Below are 9,245 nucleotides of genomic sequence, written 5' to 3'. Positions count from 1 at the left end.
CCCCCTGCAGTGGAAGTTCAGAGTCCTAACCATTGGACCACCAGGGAATTCCCTGGATTCACATCCTTAACTCCCCATTTTTTGACTGTGAGACTTTCGACCAGTTACCTAACTTCTCTGAGCCTCACTTCTTCAACTGTAAATTGGCATTAAAAATACTAAGCCCACGGAATTGTAATGAATAAACATAATGGATACAAAGTACCTGATATAAAATGAGTATATAATAAATGTCAGTTATTATTATGTAGACATAAAAGACTGAATTGTATCCTAATTGCAGCTCTATTTTGAAAATTGAAATGACAATATTCAGTTAGGTTAGGCTCCCCTAGCTACTTCTACAATATCCCATGTTTTTTTACATTCTGATATTTTCATAGAATGTTACACTTAATATGTTCTTACACTTAATATGAAACCAAACAGTTATGTTCTTTGTATGTCAGAGATAAATTTGCAAACAATCTCCCTGCCCCCTACTAAAAGTACTATCTTGGAAGTGTTAAGAATATCTCATCTGGAAGAGGCCTGAAATATGAGGAAGATTTGGGCAAGGGCATGAAGGAGCTTGAAAGGAAAGTAGACAGTCTTCTTAATCTGGTCATTAATTTTCCTGCAAGAAGAGCTCTCTCTGCCCCTTATTTATTTTTTATTATATTTATTTAATTATACAATACTTACTTATTTTATTATTTATTTATTTATTTGCCATATGGCAGGGCTCGTGGGATCTTAGTTCTCTGACCAGGGATTGAACCCGGGCCCTTCGCAGTGAAAGTGCTGAGTTCTCACTACTGGACCACCAAGGAATTCCCATAATATTTTATTTTATTTTTTTTAATTTTTATTTATTTATTTTTTTTGCGGTACACGGGCCTCTCACTGTTGTGGCCTCTCCCGTTGCGGAGCACAGGCTCCGGACACCCAGGCTCAGCGGCCATGGCTCACGGGCCCAGCCGCTCCGCGGCATGTGGGATCTTCCCAGACGGGGCACGAACCCGTGTCCCCTGCATCAGCAGGTGGACTCTTAACCACTGTGCCACCAGGGAAGCCCAATATTTTAAATTTTTAATCGAAGTAAAGCATATGCATGGTTTTAAAAAATAGTATAGAATGACTTAAAATGAAAAGCCACAGTCTCCTGCACTAACTTTCTCTACTTCCATTATAGTTCCTCATAAAGAATAACTTTAAATATTTTAAGCTCTTTCTGGTTGTTCTTTTTCTGGTGATTACCACCATATTGTTAAATGTTTATACATCTACCATGGGAAATGCAGATATAGGTTACTATACCACATCCCACACCTTTTCCCAATATAGTTTCATCAGTATTTTTAGTTTCTATATTGTTTGCCTTTTAAATTCTAAATAATACATTTTCACATGTATTTCTTGATACAACCACCTCAGATAATATCCTTTGATTTCACACTTTAGCTCTCCTCCCATCTTTCACCACCCAATTAGCATTCTTTGTATTTTGTACTTACCTTAACAAAATTGATGACATTACATTCTGCTTTTTTAATTCATAAAATTAAGTTTATGAACATTCTTATAAGTTGAAAATTCAAAATCAATAAAGTTTTTAATTTGTTGTGACAATGTAAATATTATTTATTGTACAACCATAATTATATTTCGTCTTATATGCCTTTTTGTTTTTCTTGGAGTTTCCTATTGTCTTTCTTTTTTTATTTAATTATCTGTCTTTGTTGCCTCCATAAGTTTTGCAGGGTCTCTAACATGGTATCAAATCTTTGGAATCTATTCTTTGTCTAAAATCTCCCTCCATACGCCTCTCCTTTTCTGCTCCAATATTGACAAATTTCTCTCCAAGTTATCTCACAACTGCCAGGCTGAGACATCCCTTCATTACTTTCCAGGCTGTAGCCAGTTTTCTGCGTTGGATCTCACATCATTCTTTTTGTATCACTCCTTCCACTTCCCCTTTTGCTTCCACTTTTGCTCAAGTAACCTCCTAACGTTGAGCACATAGGAGACAATTTTTCTGAGTTCTTTTTTGTCTAAAAATGTTCTTCATTCAGTTTTCACACATTATTGATAATTTGGCTGGGTGTAGAATTCTCGGTTTAAAATATTTTCCCTCAGAAACTTTAAGGCATGATTCACTGTCTTTTGCTGTGGCTGATGTGAAGACTGAGCCAATCTGATTTTCATTCCTCTGTAAAAACTAAAGCTTTTTGCCCCTCTGGAAGCTTTTAGAGTCTTCTCTTTCTCCTTAGTGCTCTGTAAATTTAAATAATGTATCAAATGTGAGTTTGCATTTATTCATTGTTCTGAACATTTAATGGATACTTTCGTGCTAATTACTCATGGCCTTCAACTCTAGCTCCTGTCTTTAGTTGTCTTTTTTTGTTTCTGAAATTCCTATTTGTTGGGAGTTGGTTTTTGAGATTCTTTCTCCCTCACATTTCCATTGTTTTTTCCATTTATTTTTCTACTTGTTTTACTTTCTTTTAAATTAAATTTACTTAATTTTATTATTCAACCAATTGATTTTTTTTAGTCTGATAATCACATTTTTAGAATTTTTAAAAATTTTTATTATTTATTTTATGTATTTAATTTTGGCTGCGTTGGGTCTTCGTTGCTATGCGTGGGCTTTCTCTAGTTGCGGTGCACGGGCTTCTCATTGCAGTGGTTTCTCTTGTTGCAGAGCATGGGCTCTAGGCACCGGGCTTCAGGAGTTGTGGCTCGCGGGATCTGGAGCACAGGCTCAGTAGTTGTGGCTCACGGGCTTAGTTGTTCCACGGCATGTGGGATCTTCCCAGACCAGGGCTCGAACCCGTGTCCCCTGCATTGACAGGCGGATTCTCAACCACTGCGCCACCAGGGACGCCTGATAATCACATTTTTAAATAGCAAGAGCACTAACTTGATCTATAATTTCTTTTTCATAGCATCCTATTCTTTTTTATAGCATCCTGTTCTTATTTTATGGATGCATTATGTTTTCTAAACTTTCCATGGTATGAATTAGAATATTTAAGGGTTTTTTTGTGGCTGTTCATCCTGAATTACCTGTTTCCTTCAGAATGTTGCCATCTCCCTGTTTCTCTTTAACGACTGGTTTTCTTGGCCTTTGTCACTTATTTTGCTGGCTTTTCTCAAATGATCAGAGATACTTGTTTCTGTTTATTACTAGGAAATAGTAAAATGGCTCACTGGTAGCTCTCTGAACACTGGTAGAATCCTTTTTACTAGCAGTTCAATAAATGAAATGTGATTGGGCAGCTGGCCATTTTGCTGAAGAACACACTCTTGCCATAATTCAAAGGCCTTGTTCTGGGGTGGCACTGCCTGCACTTTGACAATTTCTCTTGTGGAGGCTCTTCATTGTATTTGCATGAGAAAGGTATAATTTCCTGTACTCTATACACTGGGGTGGGGGCTTTGATGGTATATATAATCAGTTAAATGCCTGTTTTTACTCACACATCTCACCCCCATCCTCCCTCACACCTGCAATTTCTGAGTTATGAGCCTTCCAGGATTCCACAGGGCAGACTGGCCCCATCTTTGCCTGATTCACTTCAGCATATATTCTAGGTAGTGGATGCTTCTTTCCTGGTACATCAGCTGCCACTCCTGAATCTGTTTTTCAGATTCTAGAACGTTTCAAAATCTCTCTTTTGCTATTAGACTCTTATGATCTTTAGTTTATACTTTTAAAGATGGTTTTCTATAGTTTATTAATGTTTTAGGAGGGTCAGACTGCCATATTGAGTCAGAAGCTTATGTTTAAAAATTTAAAAGCTTTTTTATATTGTTTATACTTATTTCATACTACACCTGATTTATTGCTTTTTATTGGCAGTTTCTAATTAATCATGAACCTGAGTTTAATTTACAGTATAAATTGGAAAGTTAGTTCTAAGACACAATCTCTGATGATTTAAATGACCAAACATAACTTTTTCAAATTTATGCTTCATAATATAAAATGGATATGAAATGTTTATTTCCAGGGGGTCCTATGTTAGTGTTAAGAGCCTAGAAAAGACAATGTTGGATTTATTGAAATTTATTTATACCACACATATTTCAAAAGCTACTTAAAGAAACTAGAAAATCCTACTTGTAGCAAAAGCATACACACCAACAGTTGGCATTCCATTACTAGACAGATGTAAGTTTGCTTATCAACAAAAAGAGAACACTGGATCCTTCCTCAAAAGTATCTTCAGTACCATGACAATGGTCACAACAGTTTACTTGATATTACAAATGACACACATTCTTTGACCCTCATTCACTTATTCACTTTATAGATCAGCTCCACAGGGATTGTGGTCACATCTATTTTTCACTTGTGCATCGCCAGTGCCTAGCATAGCTCTTGCACATTGTGGTCAATAGATAAACATGCATCAAGTAAACGCTGAGTGAACTATGTGTCCAGACGAGATCCTAAAACTCACAATCCGGTTTGAGAAATTAGATGCATTAAGATGTATTAGGAATAAGAGTCTGCAGTGTGTGATATATGTTATAGGGGTCACCTGAGCAAGTGCAATAATAGGCATTCAAAGGAGGGAAAGATTGCTTTAAGCCAGGATGATTGCAATATCAAGCAGAAAATGAGGGATAGGATTTTGATAGGTAGAAATAAGAAGGGAAGAGCTTTACATGGAATAAAAGGTTTAAGTCAAAATAATATCTATTTTACAAAATGTTTGTAGTCATTCAATATATTTAACTTAAAAAACAAAAGCCTGACTTACAGAATTCAAAAGTAATAGTTTCATAAAGAAGCACTGAATGCAGATCAGATTTTCTTTCTTAGATCAAAGTTACTGAATTGACATTTAGACATAATCATCTTGATATATAAAACCACATTCTTGAGGCAAGGTTAAAGAGCTTCATACCACATCTGCTTGGCTTTGGGGCTGAATTAAAATATACTACTAATTCAATATGCAAATGTCCCTTATAGTTTTTTGTCTGCTTTTGAAAGAAGGACAAAATCTCTCATTCCTGATTATTTTACTAAGTTTTGGCGGTTTCAATGCGTAGCTCTTACATTTTCTTAATGAAAACAGAATGCCTGGATATTTTAATATTTGTTTACAAATATCCAGGTGCTTGCACGTTAATCATATAAAACAGAGTGGATCAGGCAGAACTAAATGAATCTGGCTGAAATTCATCAACTAAGCACTGCCCACAACAGACTGTGACGTTCAAGTGGGTGGATGCACACACTTGCAACAGTATTTATTATCTGGGGCCCCTTTGGAGCAGAGTTGAGAGTCACCATCAATTTCGATTTTCTGATAAGAGAAAGCACATCTCAAAAAGCTGTATTCTAACATGTTAAGTCCTCTCCTAAAAGGGGTACATCATGCTCTTAAGTAGAATGAATGATCAACAGCGTGGTGGTAAATAGCACACTGGTGAGATAAGTCTTGAAAATGTGGACTCTAACCTCAGCTCTGGCAAGAATCACCTATGTGAGGTAACCACATGGACCAAGGTTTTTCAAGCACTCTTAATGTTACCAACTACTCACATACTAGAGAGCTACTAAAGGCCACCCTCCCCCCATCCCACTGCTGAACTGGTTATGCCTTGGAACTGACTTCTCTGTATTTAGTTTTGTCCCGATTTAAGATTACCTTCTTCTTAATGAACTAGCTCAGTTCTATCAATACAACTCTAGCTCTAAAGAGATTAAATGTTGTCCCATTTACAGCCATCACGTGGAGAAGTCATGTACTTTTCAGGACATCTCAGCTGTGTAAATCCATTTTAAAAGGCAGAATTATACATGTGCTTTAGCGGAACCCCACATTACAAGTCAACATCTAAACCACCTGGTCATTTTAAATTTCAAAGATTATGCCTTATTTTTCCTATTTTACATAAGCAGGGCTTACTGTTGCTCTAAACATGTAAATCAAAGTCCAGCAAAATAGTGTAAACTAATGGCAAAGCAGAAAAGTATCATTAAAACCTGCTATTACAGGGCTTCTCTGGTGGCGCAGTGGTTGAGAGTCCGTCTGCCGATGCAGGGTACACGGGTTTGTGCCCCGGTCCGGGAGGATCCCACATGCCGCGGAATGGCTGGGCCCGTGAGCCATGGCCACTGAGCCTGTGCGTCCAGAGCCTGTGCTCCGCAACAGGAGAGGCCCCAACAGTGAGAGGCCCACGTACCACAAAAAAAAAACCAAAAAAACCTATTACAAAGTTACTGACTCTCTCAAAAGTACCAACTATTTAAACATTAGTCTCCATGCATCTCAAAGGGACTAAAAGGTCATCTTCTCATTTTTCAGTGTCTCAGCCACCTTGCCCACTCTTATCCCATTTATTTTCCACTCCACATATACCTATACCCATTCAGACACTAGTATTCCAGTAGTTTTTTAGACCAACAGTTTATAATTCTGGCAAAGCCATAAAACAACAGAAGGCTGCTCTGGAGTTTGCAGCATTGCCAAAATGACACCCATGTGTGAGCTCTTCTTTTGTGGCATGCAAGTCTCCAGAACAGAGGCTCTGCTGCTGTTAGCAATGCAGTATCTCTGGGGGGAACGTTCAGAGCCCCCAAGTGTAAAGGAGCTACACCTGGGAAGATTATGAGAGCATTTGGAGGCTGTGCATAGTACTAAAAGCTCTGCCGAATTGTTCCACTGCAGCTGTAGTCAGTAACAAATTGAAGCACTTTATAAAATTTGTAGCTCTTCAATAATTTTGAATCACTTTAAAGTGCTCATGCTCCAAACCATAAAGTCTTTCTTAACCATTGCAAGCTTATGAAAGGCACATCATCAAAATGACAGTAATCAACTCCTTCAATTTCAGGTGTGAAATTGTTCTATGTTTTTTCTCCTTGTTTTTGTTGTTCACCAAGTGCCAAAAGAAAAAAAAAATGGTCATAAGGACACAATGTAAAAAATCTCCATTTTTCAACAGCACCAAGTAAACAAAATTCTAAGAAGTTCTCAGATTAAGAAATATTCGATTTTAGGTAAGATCCCCTAAGGGGGGAGAAAGAGAGAGACAGAGAGAATTATATCTGTCCAGGATCCTAAATGAACAGAAAGAGGCAATTCACAGGTACAAAGAAGACTGTTGATGCAAGTTTTGGGGAATGCCCTTGAAATAACATGCTCAATTTGTCAGGGAAAGTAAGAGGTGGGATGACAAAGGAAATGGATTACGCACTTTATAGTGTATGAGTTTCTTTTTGAGTTAAAATAAATGTCCTATGGCTTAAACCACCAACTGAAGAACACTAAAACTCATGTTGACGCAATTTTCTAGTTTGCTTTTGTCTTTAAATTATTGAGTTGATGCCATTCAGATTACGTCCTTCTAGATAATGGATTATATCAGCCCTGGTTCAAACTTGTTCACTACCAAACCAAGTAAATCCACACATTACTTTCTAAGTGAAGGTGTTGCACCAGACTACTGTAATAATGTCTTCCATTTCCTGGGACAGCTAGAAATTATTTTAGAAATGTTCTATGTCCAGTTTCAGCACAACTCAAATTTAGTTCACTTGAAAGCACGCATTAAAATGAACATATCGTTACAAATTTGAGGTTGCAGTGACACACATCACTTCTGCTCACTACTCTAGCTCACCCTAGTTGACAGAACTAGTCACATGGCCCTGCGTAACTGCCAGAGAGCTGGGAAGTATGGGAGAGCACTTACATATTTGAGAAGCAGTAAATATCTCTGCCATGGGTTCTACCCAAAACAGAGCAGATGTACCCTACTAATTTTTTAAATCATACCAAGTTTTTATACAGAGCTTACACTCAAGTCTAAGATGACCTTTTTTTTTTTTTCCAAACATAACATTTGTTGAACCTTATTTTTCCTTCCTTTATTTATATAGTTGGTGGAACTAGGAGCAGATTTTTTCTCATCTAAACAAGAGCTCAAATTCATAAGGGCAAAACACAAGCAAGCTTTTATTCTTTTGAGTCCCAATGTGCAATGGACTAACTATGTCCTTCCCCAATTTTATGTAGAAATCCTAACCCCCAATGTGATAGGAGGTGGGGCTTTCGTGAGGTGGTGATTAGGTACTGAGAGTGGAACCCTCATGAATGGGATTACTGCCCTTATAAAAAAGATCCCAGAGAGCTCTCTTGTCCCTTTCCTCCCAAGTGTGTGCTAGGACACAACTCGAAGACAGCTGTTCGCAACACAATGTGGGCATTCTGATCTCAGACTACCAGCCTCCAGAACCATGAGAAATAAATTTCTGTTGTTTATATATGGCCACCCAGTCTATGGCATTCTGTTATAGCAGCCCAAACAAACTAAGACACAGTGGGAAAGAAACAGATCTCTAGCTGAAGGGTCTGGCTTCTTCTCACTGCAGGTCAGCTGGTGTTCACGCCAGTGGTAAGAAAGGGGGATGAACTTGTTCCACAGCCTGTGGAGCCTGAGAGAACATGACGCTTCCTTGTCTAATCAGGGAAAGAGTACTGCCTTCAGCACATCAGCAGGTATGACAGGCTTGGGCCACCAAGGAAACAGGGCCCTCAAACCTCCTCTATTTACAAGCCTGCTGAGTGTAGCTCTGGCTCTTAACTAGAAGTTGATTTGCCCAAACCCAAGTAATCTACCACTGCTATGAAAATATATAGCTAACAAGCCAATAACACACATTATATATACAGTATTGGGGCCTTAATTTAAACTAATAACCCAGTTGCTTCAGACAGCTTTGTATTTATGACTTGACATATTTCAATTAATTTAAGAGACATTTCAACAACAGAAGAAAACCTCTTTTCAAAGCAGCATTTGGATTTGGGCCTCCGAACCCCCCAAAAAATCAACAGCAGACATTTACCAACCCAAAAGCATGTACTTCTTCTTGATCAAAAAATAACATTGATTTGACAAGGCTAACACACTTGAGTAGAACTGACTGATGTACTAAAACTGTTCCATGTAAGTGAGTTTTCATGTGAATTAGTGTGAATCTAAGAATGTAGTGGGAAACAGCTACTATACAAGCTGCAAAGAGCTCCAGGGGTTCTCAACTACAGGAAGGGTGCCTTCCTAGGAGGCAGCTAGAAATGTATAGGAGTTCTTTGTTTTTTGCTCTTCAGTTATCTCAAGTTTTTTTTTTAGCAGGGGACCTTCAGTGGCAATAGTGAGTGGGGAGTCAGGGATACCAAATATCTTGCAGTGTGTGGACAGTCCTACAATAAAGCATTTCCTGCCAAAAATACTGA

The sequence above is a fragment of the Mesoplodon mirus genome (assembly GCF_964341445.2).
Source record: "Mesoplodon mirus genome assembly, chromosome: 5".
NCBI lineage: Eukaryota > Metazoa > Chordata > Mammalia > Artiodactyla > Ziphiidae > Mesoplodon > Mesoplodon mirus.
The sequence above is the reverse complement of the archived record's forward strand: the minus strand, read 5'-3'. Positions refer to the sequence as shown.